The sequence below is a fragment of the Bos grunniens genome, chromosome 18, assembly GCF_055505025.1.
Source record: "Bos grunniens cultivar Pamir isolate PY7600 chromosome 18, Bosgru_T2T1.0, whole genome shotgun sequence".
Classification (NCBI taxonomy): domain Eukaryota; kingdom Metazoa; phylum Chordata; class Mammalia; order Artiodactyla; family Bovidae; genus Bos; species Bos grunniens.
The window spans coordinates 42763754-42781122 of record NC_141182.1 but is presented as its reverse complement, the minus strand read 5'-3'; the positions used below and the strand labels follow the sequence as shown (position 1 = coordinate 42781122).

Sequence of the window (17369 nt, the reverse complement as noted above, 5' to 3'; positions counted from 1 at the left end):
CTGCTGTACCTGCATCCTCAAGTGTAGCTCTGCCATGGAAGTCAAAGAGACCTGGGCTGAGGAATTAGAGGCTTTTTGTTCTAAAAGTCTGTCTTTTATCGTTTAAATTACAACACTGAATAATTTTGTATGTGTAAAAACTGTCAAAAGTATCCTTAAATCGTACCTTTGCCATGTGCTAAAATCACTCTTCATTATGACCTATTTGTACATCATGTGAACCAAATATCTCAGCCGGGAAACGTAAATGGGTTTTTGTTTTTGCTCTGCAGGTTAGGTCAGCAGACGTCAGCAACAAATATGATCGCAAGGGTGAAGGTGACATGATTTACTTAAATCAGGCAATTTCTCCATTAAAGCATCGAAGCCTCAACTCATAAAGGCACTCTTTAGCAGATGAACTATAACGTCGCCCAGCATTTGTCATATTAGGTGATTTGAAAGGAAAGAACAATTATCAAAATGAATGTAATTCTCTTTTGAAGAAAAAAAATTTAGTTTTTGCAGCAGGGGGTGGTTAATTTTCCATAGATAAAAACAGGTTTCACAACAATTCGCGGCCATAACATCACACAATTAAAACACAAGAATGATCCAGCACCAAAGCAGACAGTTGTAGGAATTAGTTGTTTAGGGCTGGGGAAGCAGGTTTTCCTTCCAGCATCAAAGGTTATTTTGCTCCCCGTAGGAACAGCTCTGTTACCATCAATTGTGCTAGAGTGTCGCCAACCCCCAACCTTACCCCGGTTTCTGAGCTGCTTTCAATTAGCAGGGATTATTAAACTGGAAACATTTTAAACTGCTGCTGAGGCTGCTTCCCTGCGTTATGAGCTGAGCTGGAGGCGTCACAATAAAAGCTGATTGATTAGCAAAGAATGTACTTACAGCAACTGATGCCCAGTGTCATTTTCTATGCGTTTTCATAAGCTCCCCTGTCCCCTGAATTTTGCGTTTTCCTTCAGAGCTTAACCTTGGTTTCTCTGTCTGGCACTTTCTACGTCCTGGAGGCTCTCAACTTCCATTTCAATGACCTGCCCTGGACCCGCTGGCTCTTCACACTCCTCTCTTACCTGGACTCCAAGGAGGGTGACCCGTGGGTGAAGGTGGGTGGATCCCTGAGGGAAGACTATTAGGTTCTTGCTTTGATGTTTAATTGTCTGCAATGCAGGAGAGCTGGGTTCAATCACTGGGTTGGGAAGATCTCCTGGAGAAGGAAATGGCAACCCACTCCAGTATTCTTGCCTAAAGAATACCATGGACAGAGGGGCCTGATGGGCTACAGTCTATAGGGTCACAAAAAGACACGACTGAGCAACTAACAGTTTCTTACTTTGTTTAACTGTCAGAACCCTAGAAGAACAGCAACAAATAACGCATCTCTAAAGAAAACAGGCCACAGAGTACTGAGGGGTGGAAGCAGGTATCTGTGTCCTGTGGGAGGTTTCAAAAACTGAAGGCGTGAGCCTCGAAGCATCATCTGGTGCTCAATGATCTTCTGTCTTCTATTGATCTTAAATTGTCTTGTGTGAATCTTTTGTTTCTCCAATTACACTAATTTAACTTATTTGATAACATATCTGCTGTGCTAAGTCACTTCAGTCATGTCTGACGCTTTGTGACCCTGTGGACTGTAGCCTGCCACCTGTCATGCTCCTCTGTCCATGGGATTCTCCAGGCAAGAATAGTAGAGTGGGTTGCCATGCTCTCCTCCAAGGGGTTTTCCTGACCCAGGGATTGGGCCCACGTCTCTTTAAGTCTCCTGTGTTGGCAAGTGGGTTCTTTACCACTAGCACCACCTGGGAAGCCCTTTATATACATATCTATGTATATAAACATTTATGATAATTTCTTGTATATTTATGCATTATGTATCATTTAATATATTTTTATATACCATTTAATTCTAACAATAATATTCTGAGTTGCTGCTGCTGCTAAGGGGCTTCAGTCGTGTCCGACCCTGTGCGACCCCATAGACGGCAGCCCACCAGGCTCCCCCATCCCTGGGATTCTCTAGGCAAGAACACTGGAGTGGGTGGCCATTTCCTTCTCCAAAGCATGAAAGTGAAAAGTCAAAGTGAAGTCGCTCAGTACTCTGAGTTAGGTTTAGTTAATATCCCCATTTTACAGATAAGTAAACTGAGGCTTGGAAGTGGTTGAAGCTGACTTCAAAATGAGACAGAACGCTTAACCATAGTTGTTGCTGCTTTGTCCTTAACTTAAGCTTCAGATTCCCCATTTGTCTTTATCCCTTTCCGGATTGTTTGCTTAAAAAAAAAAAAAAGGTTTATTCAACACATGCTTGTTTTGTGTTTGCTTTGTACCTGGCTTGTTTCAGGCTCTGGGGACAGACATGAACTAGTCAGACCAGCTTCGTCCTGTTGTGGGGACCAGGCTTGCGCCCCAGCTCTGATGTTTCTGACCCATTTCCAAGGTCAGACCCAACCTGCCTTTGATTCTTCATTGGGTTCATGGGCTCCACCTGGGAGCACCTTTGGCTGCTGTTGGGTCTGTGAAGAAAATGTGGGCCCTTGGTCATTCTTATTTGCTGCTTGAGAGAGGATAAAAGGAGGTGATGTGTGCCCAAGCTGGGGGCCTCAGAGGGCATCTGGCAGACTGGAGTAAATGTGTACGCCTGCATTGCCACTCACCACGAGCAAGGAGTCAGCCTTCTCGGCTTTGCAGTATTGCTCGAGTCCTACAGAATAGCCACAGCCCATGTTGAGTGGACTGGAAGCAAGAGGCTGGGTGTCCTTTTTGGTTCCACGAGGGGCTGCCGTCAGCCCCTTGCCAGTCCCTTGCGGGGCAGACGCAGGGCTGGAGTTAAGGCTGGGGTACGGTGGGGATAAGCTAGTTCCCCTGGAGGCGGAGCCGGGGGTGGGGGGAGGCTCACCACAGCGATTTCTGGATTACGACTCCAATCGCCCAAGAAGAAGCATTTATTACCTCCAAAGTGGTGCCGGCTCTGTAGTCCTGAATGGAGAGGTGAGGTATTGCCGCTGTTATCTTCTGAACTAACTGCTATTGCGTGTCCCATGACCAGCCGTGGCAGGGTTTTTGTTCCCATGAATGAATGGGCTATAAATCTGTCGGAGTTGACACTAGCAGCCGTCCTAGAGGGTGTAAAGAGAAAATGTGCTGAAGAATCTTGTGGTCTCTGCTTGCCTGGAAAATGAGTTCAATAAAATGGAGGTGATCAGTGCTTATTTATAGGGTAAGCGGATACATCCTGCATCGCCGTCAGGAGCGAAGTTAGTGTTTTCTCATTTACACTCATTCCGCGCCGCGCGTCCTGCTTGGGGCGGCGCGTGGGGCCGCAGAAGGAGAGGAGCCGCCTGCCTGCAGACCGGGAGCGTTTCGCTCTGTTTCTAAGGCTGGGGGATCCGTCGTGGGAACTGGCCGGAGGGGCTTAAGGTTGTGAGATTTAGTAAGGATCCGGAAAACCCAAGGCCCTGAACGATTCTTTATTTACATTTCCACTTCGAGGGTGAATGACAGCCAATGGGACAAAATTCATTGCCATTTTTCAGGCCTCTGAAACAATAAATTGCAGCAACCATAAATTTGGAGCTGGGTTAAGTACTGAAAACAATTTATTGCTAATTTTTCCCTTAATTGCATTCCCAAGAAGAAGGTTTGGTGCTCACTGGTGGAATTATTATATAAAAATTATTTGTTAGAAAGCACAATGAACTGTAAATCAGAAGCTTACCTGGAACAGGGTCAAGGTTCCCCACAATTCTCCCCACCCCCACCACCAGCAGACATCTCCAGTGAGGGTCTCAGAAAATAGAAGGATCAGGGATAATGCACCCACCGTCCTTTCTCCCTCCTCCAAGACAAGGCACGGAGATTAAGTGTTGATTGAATAAGATGCCTCACCTCCTAAAAGTGATTGTGTGAGTCACTCGTGGAAGGGAGCAGAGGGGCCATAATGGAATGTTCACTGCATGGCCTCTTTGCCTCGTTTAATTTGTTTTGAGGCTTCCAGCGTGTCAGGCTAACTTCAGTGGAGGCCAGGGGACAGGGCTGACCCTGTTGGTGGAGAAAGTTGAAAGGCAGTAGCATCTCGTCAGAAATTGCTGGGATGGAGTGAAACCCTGTTGCTGTCTCACCTTGGGTGCCGATAACCCTGTCCCAGGGTGAGCTTCCTCTGAAAGCCAGGTGAGACAGGCATTCCCATGAGTGAACACAGCCTATTGGAAGTGACCAGTTATCTCCTGGTTCTTAGGTAAGAAGTCTTGGGCTTCCCTGGTGGCTCAGATGGTACAAAAATCTGCCTGCAATGCACAAGACCCAGGTTTGATCCCTGGGTTGGGAAGACCCCTGGAAAAGGAAATGGCAACCCACTCCAGTGTTCTTGCCTGGAGAATTTCATGGACAGAGAGGAGCCTGTTGGGCTGCATTCATAGGGTTGCATAGAGTCAGACACTACTGGGTGACTAACACTTTCCTTAACACTTGGCTCCTCAAGGAGAACAGAACTGTCCTGTACGTGCCATCCGTGCTCCTTTAGGACCAGAGGAGGCCATTAACCAGAACTCACCTGCATGGACCAGTCTCCTTGACATTTTGTGGGTCAGAATGGGTGATAGATTTGCCTGAACAAACCAGCCAGAGAGAGAGCCTGGCCTGAACCTGTGCCCCTCTGGAAGCTCCCGGGGCTAAAATTGCCATTTTCAAAGGCGTCTGGGGAGGAGCCTCTGGCTGCTGAGTGTTTATTATGTAACAAGCACATTCATCAGAGGGTGGAAAACTCATCTGTTTCTCGCCTTTCTACAGTGGCCCCTCCCATCTCTGGCCAGTTGTGGCTCTGGTGGCAGGACCCTGCTATGCATGGTGCAGGGCTGTGCTGCCATCATGAACAACTGGTGTCCCACTGCTGGCCACGGGAGTGGGAGAGAGGGTTTGAGGGAGGGGCATGGTATCCAGGGCTCTGAGAGTCTTTCCAGAGGCCAGGCAGGATGGGGAAGTGGATACTTTAGGACAGAACGATATGGCCCGTCCTCACGGGCACTCGGGAGGTAGGGTTGAAAGTCAATGTGCTATGCAAAGTAAAATTAGAAAAAAGCTACAATTTCCTTGCTAGCCTGCTGGGAAGGCACTGCATTAGAGAATGACCCTGAGTCCAGCATAGCCTGTTTGACTCTAGTGATGGGATAGATTGCTATATCGCTACTCATCTCTAGAATCATAATCATTTGGTGGCACAATGAGGCCACGAGGGCCTCAGGTTTGAGACCCTGACCAAGGGACCAGCAGATTCTCCTCTCCATCTCCAGGCTACCCAGGATAGCGTCTCACTGATGGGACAGCACATAGCAGCAGCATCTCCACTCTGTGTTATGACAAGTGCATATTGGGAAACTCCCAGGATGAAGCCTGTGCACATCCTGAGTGCACAGCAGCCAATTTTCCAGCAGGACCAAGGAGAGTTTCTCAGACCTCCTACTTCCATCTGTCCACTGTCTCTACCTGTTTCCTTCCAGTTCCCACTCCTTCCATGAGCAAATCACCTGGAAGGCCCTTCTGATGGGAGTTCTAGCCTTGAGTTCATGGTTCATGGTTAGATGTGATTGAACAGTGGGCTCATGGTTAAATGTGATTGAGAGTGTGACAAACCAAAGGGTACCTGTCAAAGCCATGGCTGCATCCTTTGACTCTGGGTGGACAAGACCACTGTGGTCCATGGGACACCACACAGGAGAGCCAGGATAGCCCAGCTGAGGCTGACTTCTTTTTCTTGTGGACAGTGTGTGTGGGTGTTGGGTGCCTGCCCCAGGAAAGCAAGGCAGCTTGTCTGGGATTTTTTGGTACAGGCTAAGTGGTCAGATTGGAGGCAAACAACAGCAATAAGGAACTGAGCCCATAGACCTTGGGTCAAGAGCAAGGGAGGAAGAGGACTGATTCCTTCTGGGGGAGACCCAGTCTGGAGGAGAAGTCTGCTCAAGTTCCCCCAGAAGTGGGGTCACAATGGGCTATTTGCTGTCAGTCTCACCAGCAGCAAGTGCCGTAGGGGGTTCAGTGAACGTTAAGAGCAAAAGCAAATCATTGCTTTCTGAATAGAGCAGGAATGTACATTTATTTCTGAACATATGAAAATACAGGGAAGTTTCCAGAAGTAAATAAAAATTGCCTGTAATCCCCACTACCCAGAGATGAACATGGTTAAAATTTTTATAGATTTATTCACAGGCCCATGGGCATTTAGATGTATTATTTTTTTTCCAAACTGGGTTTCTACTATACTATACAGTTTTTATGTCTCACTTTCCCCCCTTAACATATTGTATACATTTCCCATGTACTTAATGGTGTTCACAAACTTTTTTTTTTTAATTTTAGGAACCTTACAAAAATGGTATAGATGAACGTATTTGTAGGGCAGGAATAGAGAGGCAGGTGCAGGGAACAGACATGTGGCTGCGGAAGGGGAAGAGGGTAGAGGAATGAATTAGGAGATTGGAATTGACAATATATACACGATCATGTGTAAAATGGCTAATGGGAGGCTGTTGTATAGCTCAAGGAGCTCAGCCTGGTGCTCTGCGATGACCTAGAAGGGTGGGATGGGGGTGGGGCTGGGAGGCAGGCTCAAGACAGAGGGGGTATATGTATACTTTAACCAATTCACTTAGTTGTACAGCAGAAACTAACACAATATAGTAAAGCAACTATACTCCGATTGAAAAAAAAAAGAATGAACAGAATTGCATTTTATGGTTGTACCATTTTATTTGACCATTTCCCTTTTGGGAAACATTCCCTGGTGGCTCAATTGGTAAAGAACCTGCCTGCCAATGCGGGAGATGCAAAAAGATGCAGGTTCCATTCCTGGGTCTGGAAGATTCCCTGGAGAAGGAAATGGCAACCTGCTCCAGTAGTTTAGTCTGGAAAATTCCATGGACAGAGGAGTCTGGCGGGCTACAGTCCATGGGGGTTGCAAAGAGTCAGACGTGCATATGCACGTGCGCGCACACACACACACACACACACACACAGTTGTTTCTAATTTTTTGCCCTTAGCAGTGCAGGTGTGACAAATATACTTGAACATAAATCATGGGGTGCATCTCTGCTTTCGCCTTATGGTGAATTCCTCTATGGTGAAGAAGTTCTCTATGGTGAGGCCCCTGTAATTTGAAGAATTTATCTCCAGGGAAGGTTTGTCCTCTGAACCACATGGAAGAGTGGCAGGCTTGCTTTCCAAACAGGAGATGATCTTTACAAAGCTGCCTGTTTGATAGATGGAACTACTTAGAATTGAAATTTCTTTTATGATTGGGATAAAATGCATTTTCATCTGTCTACTGAATATGTATATTTTTTCTACTGAGAATGGTGTGGTCATTTGCACCAGTCCCCTTTTTTTCCCTTGAGCACTGGGCTCTCCTCAAGAACTCTTTCAAAGGAAAGGACTCTTTATAGTATAAAGTTCAACAGCTAACCTTCTCTGTTCTCATGGGGCTGAGAAAGGTTGGGGTTTGAGATGGGACTTGAAGAATTGAAGGATTTTGATAGTTGGATACCTGGTTGAATGAGTCAAAGGAAATACACCTAGGAAAATCACAATCTCACTTCATGCGTTTAAAGAAATGAGTGAATAAGGGCAAACTATTTTTGGTTTTGGTCTCTGCTGCTAATAACATGTAAAAAACTCTATGAGCACTTACTTATCTAAGAAAGAAGGCATACTGACAAACTTTCAACAAGACAGCTGAGCTTCGCCTTGATTTTCTTCCTTGGACTACTGTCTCGGTCAAGGATGCAGAGAGTTTTGGGACTGGGGGTGGGTGAGTGAAATGACAAGGCTTGGGGGACTTCCAGTTTTCCCCTGTTTTGCCCATGTGTGTGCCTGGGTATGGGTGTGTGAGTGTTGAATCCCAGAGCCCAACCAGCTGGACATATTATGGAGTGTTGCCCATCCCCAGTTGTATGGGGGCAGGTCTGTTTTTAAGTATCCCAGAGCCCCCTTTTCTATGGTGACTGTCTTGTATTTTTCGTGTTTGCAGACAGTGGGATTGGGAATGACTTCACTGTTTGGTTTGGAATTTGGGCCAACTCTGACTCCGTGGTAGACGGCTAGCGATCACTGCGGCATTTCTGAGGGTGTTGGCAAGGCGATAATGCAATTAGCATCTCCCTCTGTGATGGAGAGTGAGGTGAAGACAAGCTGACTTTTTTGGAACTTGATGATACCTGATAATTAGGGGAAACCTTTAAGGGGAATATATTGGGTTGTTTTAATAATTGCCCCAAATGCATGTGTAGTGATACCCCCCCCCCCACAAACAATGGACAAGGCAGCAACATACATGCCCACCAGTCCCATCCCTTAGGGGTTGGGATGGGCATGACTACTCTGTGTTCTATTTTTAGCACATACGTATAGCTCGGGTGGCTAGAGCCACTGGTGTTGTTTCAGGAAATTTATTTAAAATTCAATTTGTACATCGTGACTTCCAGCACTACTTTTGGGAAGCGTGTTCTGCATTAGCCATAGCAGTTCAGGATTATGGACTCCAAGGGAATATGTATAATTTTTATGCACTATGTTTATTGGCACATTTGTGTTAATAGCCAATAAGATGATATTGCCATCTTAATACGTTGCGAGTCTCTGTGACTCTGAGTGGGGGCCTCTGAGTATCTGACTGAGGGGGAGAAGTGGGCGTGAGGGGCTCGAGGGTATGGGGAATGGTGTTGGAAACCCAAATACTGCCTTGGCAGGTAGTGTCTCTACAAACGAAAGAGGAACCTATAATTCAGAGTGGGGACCTGGGCTAAATCAGGGGACAGACCACCAAGGAGGCATTGACATGCGTGTACAGCAAAGTGCCCTTCCTTAGGAGAGAGCAATCCCAAAGACATTTAGTTCTCAATTAAATAAAGCCGCATCCTCCTGACTTTCTTCCAGCGACACTTCTCCTCCTGGGAGCCAGGAGCTTGCTTTTTGTAGTGAATTTACAGTGGCTTCTGGACAGATAACAAGAAATCACATGGCTGACTCTCCAACTTTGGTCTGGCTGCTTGCTGGATTTCCTGCGATGATGTTCTGAGGAGTTTACCACTCATATGGCACCAAGAAACAGTGAAAAGCTATAGATATAGATATAGATATTCAATGCAAACATCACATAGTGCAAACCATGTTCATTGGAAAATTAAAAAAATAAAATAAAAACCAAAACAGGGCACAAGCATTTTCTGCTCTTTGGACTGTGGATTGGCAATGAAGTCTCTGTCTCTACAGGCAGCCAATAGAAATTTGGGGCTTGAAAACTGGTGTGGAAGTTACCACCTTTCTGAAGCATCAGAGCCAAACCACAGTAGTTATGCGGGTTATGAATAATTTTACCTACACTGCCCAGGGCCTGTTGTGATTCCCTTTTATACCAAGTTAGGTGATCTGATTGCATTAAAATGTGGAGAAGTAATTGGCAGCTTCTGTGAAGTCTGGTGGAAGAGAGATGCTGTCAGGCAGGGCAGCTTCAGAGGCTTCCCAGGTGGTACTAGTGGTAAAGAACTCGCCTGCAGTGTAGGAGACATGAGAGATGCAGGTTCGATCCCTGGGTCAGGAAGATCCCCTGGAAGAGGACATAGCAACCCACTCCAGTTTTCTTGCCTGGAGACTCCCATGGATAGAGGAGCCTGGTGGGATACAGTCCATGGGATCATAAAGAGTTGGATACGATTGAGGCATCTTAGCACAGCACAGCACAGAGCAGCTCAGAGGCTCCCGTCCCTGGAAAGGCATGGAGTTCTGTGGCCAGGACATGACTGAGTCCATAACTTACTGGGTCAGACGACCTTCCATCAGTGTCTTGCCTGCACTGAACCCTGTGTAGATAGCATATCTATGCTGTTAACGACCACTTCATTACTTACAGCACTGAGCATGACACACAGTAGGACCTCAGCAAAGATTTGTAGAATCTTGGCGGGGACTGTAGGGAAACACCCTCTGCAACCCTGAAATCACATGGGCTGCCCTCCCACCTCAGGACTCCAAGGATAACGTCTGCTCTGCCCCGGCTCCCGCCCCCACCCCAATCAAGACATATTCGCCCAGAGCCTGTCCCTTCTCCTGTGTGCTGTTGGGCTGGAAAGAAAGCCAATAAGCTACTTCTGCAGAAGGTGATCCCTCTTCTCAGGGAGAATCTGCATCTTTTTTACTTTTTAAAAAATGATTTAATTAATTAATTAATTTTTGGCCATGTTGGGTCATCGTTGCTGCACACAGGCTTTCTCTAGTTGCAGATGAGATGGGGCTACTCTTTAGTTGCCGTGTGTGGGCTTCTCCTGTTGCAGAGCGTGAGCTCTAGGGTACACAGGCTTCTGTAGTTGCAGTTGCTGGCTCTAGAGCGCAGGCTCAGGAGTTGTGGTACAGGAGCCTAGTTACTCCACAGCATGTGGGGTCTTCCTAGATCAGGGGTCGAACCCACATCTCCTGCGCTGGCAGGTGGAGTCTTCACCTCTGAGCCACCGGGGAAGGCTAAATCTGAGTCTTAATAAAAGAGGCTTGAAGACCAAGCTCCTTTCAGCCAAGAACAGGTGATGGTGATAATCAGGGTGGGAGATCTAGCTCTATCTGGCACTATTTTGTAAAGCCCACCTTGTCACTATAAAAATGATCATCTAATTTTCATCTGGAATTTTATGGTTTTATCTTGCCACATTTGAATCTGCCTAGGATTATTTTTTTCATGATGGTGTTGAGTATGGTAAGAGATGCATTTTATTTTTTCCAAATAGCCCATCTATGGTGATGTTATTGTTGGGTCTGTCCTGCTGTGAAGTTCATGGCTCCCACCCTGGTGGTCATCTCTTTCCCCATTGCACACAGAGAAGCTGAGATGGCAAAGAAACTGTCCCGGTTAAGAGAATGAGCTTTGGAGCCTGTGAGATCTGGGTTTGAATTCAAGCTCCATAACCAACCCCCTGTGCAGTGGGATGACTTACCTACCTTTTCTGAGCCGAGGCCTCCTGGTCAGGAGGCGGGGTTGGCACTGTGCTGCCTGACTGGGGTGAGGCCAAGATGAGATGTTGGATGCACGGTGGGTGTCCCCATACTGGCTGGACCCAGATCCTCAGTGAATGTGGATTCCTGCTATTACTGATCCCTCTGTATTTTCACTGATTCCCTTGAAAAACCGACTGTGGGACTTCCATGGCCATTATCCTCCATTTCATCTCCTATCTTCCTGAACTTATCACCTCCCCCAAACTGGCTCTTCTTCCCCACGTTTATACCAACCACCCAGGCATCCAAGGAAGAAAATAAATCATCTTGTATCTTCCTTCTGGTCCCACCTGCCATTTCCAGTCCATCATGGCACCCGTGGGAGCGACAAGAAGCGTGGTTTTAGAATCAGTCTCTCCCCACTGCTAAACCAGCCTTTCTCTGCCAGCTTCTAGGCTGGGCTCTGGCTGCTCCAGACAAACACACTCCCCACCTGCACAAGATGTCTTCGTCGACCTGCTCATTTCGCCAGAAGGTCTTCATCTCGTGTGTCTGTTTAACCCCAGGTCTCATGACGCTGCCTCTTAGACAGGATTCCCTCATTTTCCTCCTTTACCTCTGACCCTTGGTTTATGCTTCTGTTCCTGCTCCCTGATCGCCTGCACCCGCTGCAGGTGGGGTCCCTGCAGGTGGGGCTGGATACGCCACACACCTGAGCACGGTACCTGGAACGGGTGTATTGGCTATAATAGCCGTAAGGATAACTTCCATGTTCGAGGTCCTGAGGATGTAGCAGAACCAAGGTTCTGATCTGGGATGGACTCGTTCAGACCCTGACTGCCACTGATTTCCATGGGTGTGGGCTCCCATCGTGCTGGTCAGAGTGTGGAAGACAAGGAATAGTCCTGATGGTAATAACCATCCGTTGATCACCAAGCACATGTCCAGGCACTGTGCTTAGCATATGCTACGGAAGAGTCACTTTTGTACCCATTGTCCGTATAGGATATGCAGGCTGCAGGGCCAGAGGTAGTGGACGAGTAGGAGGGAAGCGTGTGGAGGTGGAGACGGAAGAGCTGGAAAAGTGATTGTCGCACCTCCCTGCAAATCCCCCTTCTCACCGAGTAACTGCACGTGGACGGCTCCGTGTCTGCCACTTGTCTTTCCCACGATCTCCCTGTCCTGTTTGGCTGTGACGGGCGGAGCTCAGAGTCCAGAGCTTGGACAGCCAGAAGGAGAGGCCGGAGGTGAGATATCACGGCCACTCTCCCCATCGCCACTGGCAGCTATAATCTTGGAGATGCTCCAAATTTCTCCCTTTTAAAAAAAATTTCCAATTTCATAACTCTCCTTAGGTGTTTTGTTGTTGTTGTTTTTTTTTTAGACCCCATAGTGTTTGCAACAACCGTTATGGCTCTATTATGATAATACAAGAAAGTTACATTATGAAATAAATGCATTTTAAGGTTTTTCCCTGGCAACATAATGTAAGGATCATTCTGCATGTTGGTACTAAAGAATCAAAAACAGTTTAGTCAGTGGATGTGAACACTGTTTCTTGTCATCCAGTTAATGGATCTACTGTACTATTTGTGTTCCTTCCAGCCCTGCTGCCGTACATCAATGAAAAATTATGTTTTTTTCCTCCGTGCTACAACACCCGTCATCTTTATAGGCAACGCATTCCCCTTCAAGTCGTGGAGTGTAAAATGCCTACCATTTCTCTGCCCCTTTCCCTCCCCGTCATTTACCTGGTTCTCGGAAATCGAGGGTCAGTGCCTTCTCTTATTAATGTTCTGTGTAATAGAAATCAGTGCACTCGTGTTACTCACGTGGAACCTGGGCAAACAGTGGCTGTTAGTGTGCAAAGGGCAGACAGGAAGCCCGGCTTTATTTTTTTAACCTTCTTTGTTTACTGGATCTCAACAGTCAATCACAAGCTCTCCCTGCATTTAAAGCAGCTCTGCCTGCCTCCAGAAAGAGCTACCAGCTGAGGATCCACTTGCCGTTAATACCCAGGGAGCCAGATGCCAGCCTCATTTCAGAAGGACTCATAAAGTCCTGGCCTTGCCTCTCTGAAAAAAATTTACTCCCCCAACCAGCAAAGTTTGGGTCCAGGATGATCTGGCTAGGCCCAGGAGGACCTCATTGGAAAGAGAACTGTTTCTCCAAGGTCACATTCTTTTAGGGTGATGCAACAGTGGGGATCACTATGGCCAACTTCGTCCTCCTCACTGTGCTGAGATCTATGGCCAACATCTGCCCCAGGACTGCAAACCAGACACTTGCCAGGGCCAGGCGGGAGGCTGACACCCGGGGAGTGGGCTGGAAGGGCCAGCGTTACTCCAGTCCATGTTGCCAGGTGGGGATGTGACCCAGGATCCTCAGGTGTTCCATAGTTTACACAGAAGTGGTGGCCCAGATACTACAAAAGTTACAACCTTCTGAATTTTAACTGTTGCGTAAAGTGAAAAAAATAATTGGTGTCAAACCATACTGGACCATGGACTTGTGGCTTTCCACTCTCTGACGTCTCCCACATCTGGTACTTGCTGTGCTACCCCAGTCTTGGTTTCACGGCAGGGTATGGGGATAATATTGTCTGGACAGCATCTCATCTAACCTGCCTTGAATGGGTTCCTGTAGCTTTGGAGCAGTCTGGGGTTGAGCAGCAGGAAGTGTCTGAGTTGCCAAGGTGGCGGGGGTGGGGGTGGGGGTAGGGGTGGATTCCCATGACAGCAGTGCCACGAGGAGGGATGAGCAGGTCCACCTGGGCACCTCACTGGCCTCCAGCTGCAGAGTCTAGTTCTGTGTCAACATCCTGCCAAGCAGTGGCTTCCCAAACCCAGGCTTGGTGGTGGGGGATGGGGGGTTGGGTAGGGGGTCGGTGCTTGGGGAATAATCAGAGCCTGGTTGAGCCCTGGGTGAGAGATATTTTGAAATTCAGAAAGGGGAGATTTGGGGGCATCTCACCTGACATTCTGTGTATCCCTGGAATCTCTGATGGGATGCTGCTGGGACTGGGTCTGTGGCGTGGTTTCTTGTCCTTGTCTGACCATGTGAGCCTGTGGCTCTCTCCCCCAACTATATCCTAGATCCTTAAGGGCAGGAACCAGAGCTTTGAAAATTTTTCTTTCTTGTTCAGTGTCTCACCTTAGGCTCTACATCAGTATAAACAGCTACTTTCCTGGGAAGGCACGTGCTGATGAGCTGCTGGCTTTAGAAAGCGAGGAAAGAGAGGGGAGAGTTAGAGAGATTGGCCCTTCCAGGGTGGGTGCGTGGAACAAGGGGCAGCTCATTTCCAAGGTGAGAGGTGATGTCTGCCTGTGGAGAGGAGGGCAGGTGGCATTCAAGGTCCTGAGAAGATCCCACCGAGCAGTATCCCGCTTGGTTCACCGGGCTGCAGGCAGCAAACAGAACCCATCTGAAAAGCAATATCCTGTTACAGAGAGAGACAGCTGTAATCTGCGGGCACAGTGGCCCCAGGCTCACCCAGCCAGCCTCGGGGCCACCAGCGCCACCTCTCAGGTGCTGCCAAGTCCGACTCTGCTGCTGTATCCGCTTTTTTGAAGTTGACCTGGAGTGAGAGGGTGGCTGGACCGAGGCCCAGCGTGTCCGGGTGGCAGGCTCCAGGGACAGTGGCTCCCGTCCTAGGGGCCCATGTGGACACCGGAGGGGCTGGCCCTGCAAGTGCAGGCAGTGGGGGCAGCAGAGCTGTCATCTGGGCCGATGGATAGGAGAGTCTGATGCTGAGCCCGCAGGGTCCGGGTGGAGTCCCGGAGCATGGTGGCCTGTCCCATCTCCATGGCCTCTGCTTCCACAGCTGATGTAAGTGGCTGTGTGGCCAGGATATGCTGATGGTAGCAGTGCTCATCCGCTGATGACCACATGGGGCCTGGCCCACTGTCTTTCTCCGGAACACTGAGCAGCACTTCTGGGTGCAGGCTTTCCCCTTGCCAGCTCCCAGTGCATCAGAGGTGGACTCAGAGAGGGTCCTGGCAGCGAGAGCCCTGATGCCCGAGGCACGGGATGATATGTCCCCAGAGTCTAGACCTCACGCCATGGCCCTTCCCACTCATACATCCTTGGAATGTTGTGGGACTCCTTGGAAACGGTCATCATCTTTTCCCCAAACTCTATTTTCCTTTTCTGTCCGTGTGTGGCATCCTCTCTTGTCAGGCCCCTGCTCTGCCTTCTGATCCTTCACGAGATATTTGGAAGTTTAGGAAGGAGGGGTTTGGGGAATCTTACCTAGCATTCTGACATCCCTGGAATTCCAGAAGAAAAGATGCTTCTGAGCGTGGACCTGCGGTTCGGCTTCTGGCTTTGCTTGACTGTGCCATCTCACGGCTCTCCTTCCCTGCTCTATTCTGGGGTCCCTAAGGATAGGAACCAGGGCTTGCTTTGTTTTCCTGTCACTCTCTGATTTCCTCCCCTTTCTGATCTCTTCCCCTCCAAGTGCCCGGCCAGCCTCATCATCTACACTTGTCTTCCTTAGCTGGAAACAGGAGCTGTCGCCGCCCTTCCCTACCTGCTCTGCAGACACGTGACGTGGCCCTTGAGGAGGGTCCCACGTCCAAGTGATGCCGTAGGGAGTCTCAGGGCAGGGGTGAAGGGGGAAGGGCCCCCACACCTGCATCGACCTTCCTGTGCCCTGCCTGGGACAGACTTGCTGTCTGTCCTTGGAGACTTGTGTGTCGCATGCCTGGCTGGCCTGGCTGGATCCCTTGGTTGGAGCTTTTCCAGACTGAAACTGTCTCTCGCCACCCCCAGAGGCTCTGTTCATCTGAGTGAGGCCTTGGTCAGCAGCACGGAGTGTTTCAGCTTCATCTTCTGAATCCGGGGTGAACTGCTCTTCCTGATAAGCCTGGAGCTGAGCAGAAACCTCGCTTCTTGGTAGTTTTTCTGGTGAGGCTTCTTTAAGCTGAGCATGAGGCCTCTGAAGAGGGAAGGCTGCTGTGTCTGCTGCCTGAGGGACACACAGACAGCTCCCCAAACCCCGCCACCCTGCAAGTCAAACCAGCCCTGTAGGAGCCCTTCGAGGGGAACAGGAATGTGGTGTTCTCAGGTGCAGCAGTTGCTGGCTTAGCTGGTCTGGGGTGGTGGTTGGGTTCCACCTTGGCCTTGGAGACTTCCTGACTGGGGAGTCAGAGAGGATTAGGAGTATGCTATTGACCAGTGAGCAAGTTTCTTTCCTTTCAGGAGATTTGCTGTCTGAAGCCTGACTCTGTGTGATCCAAGGCAAATTACTCATCCTCTCTGAGCTTCAGTCTCTTTGCTCCATCAGGGCAAGAAAGCTCCCAGGCTCTATGGGTAGAGTATGAGCAGCTAGTTTGAGAAAAATAGTGAAATCCACAGTGCTGGTCATCACCAGGATGCCATCACTGTGGGCTCTTGCCAAGGGACTGGTACTCTGGAGTTCTTATCATACTTCGCTCAAATGCATCCATCCATCTACCCATCACTCATCCATCCACCCACCTGTCCGTCCATCCATCCATCCATCAACCTAACCATCCATCAGTCTGTCCACCCATTCATCCATCCATTAGTCATTTCATCCATCAGTCGATTCATCCATCCATCCATCTTTCCATCCAATTGTTGATAATGTTAGGCACTGCACAGGGCTGCAAAGATGACCACATCAGTGTCCCAGCCTTCAGAAGGCAGGACTCACAATGATGTGCTTGTTTCGCCTGGCTCCCTACTCCTTCTAAATTTGTCAGATGGATAAGACACAAAGTTTACTGTTTGTTACAGCTCAAGGAAAGCATGATGAATGCTGAGCAGAGGGAGAGATCAGGTCTAACTGGAGGGATTGGGAGAGGCTTCAGGAGGTGCCATTTAAGCTGAGCCTTGAAGGCTGCTCCAGGGTGGATGCAGTGATGGTGAGGCAGGAGAGCCTCTGTGTGTTGAGGGGACAGAGATGAGGCTTGATGGGCATCTCTCTTAAGGGTCTTCCCTTAGGGGAGGGGCTGAATTTTGACCTCTTTTCCCACCTTGGTGTCCAGCCTGCCATTGGTGCCCTGTGGGTGTTGTCCCCAGTTTGAGTCTTTGCTCCTGGAAGGCAAACGTTCTCCATGTTGGACAAGGGCAGCTTAAACACAACCACACAGGAAGGGCAGAGAAAGGCCATCTCTGCCCAGACCCTGGAGAGCTGCTTCTGCACCCACGTGGGATTCTCCTGCCATTAGCATGACCACTTCCATAGATTTCAAAGAGTTGGGAGCATCAACACCCAACGGCTCCATGGCTGATGGAAAGAGGGAGAAGTCAGCTGGGGAGTCCATGGGCAGATCAAAGGGTTGGCCTCCTGGGACCACCGTTCCCCAAGCAAGCTTTCGGGAAGCTTGGCCCAACTTAATGAGCGCAGCAGACAAAGTTGTGGGGCTGAGTGATTGGT

The 17369-nt window shown here is 48.8% G+C and overlaps 1 long non-coding RNA gene across 1 annotated transcript in view; it reads left to right on the top strand.

Moving 5' to 3' along the window:
* The first annotated feature begins 2042 nt into the window (after positions 1–2042).
* Positions 2043–17369, top strand: part of LOC147353570 (uncharacterized) — a 44836-nt gene continuing 29509 nt past the window's right edge. Inside the window, exon 1 of the long non-coding RNA XR_015145731.1 lies at positions 2043–2985. This is a non-coding gene — a long non-coding RNA (uncharacterized LOC147353570). The remainder of the gene's footprint in view (positions 2986–17369) is intronic.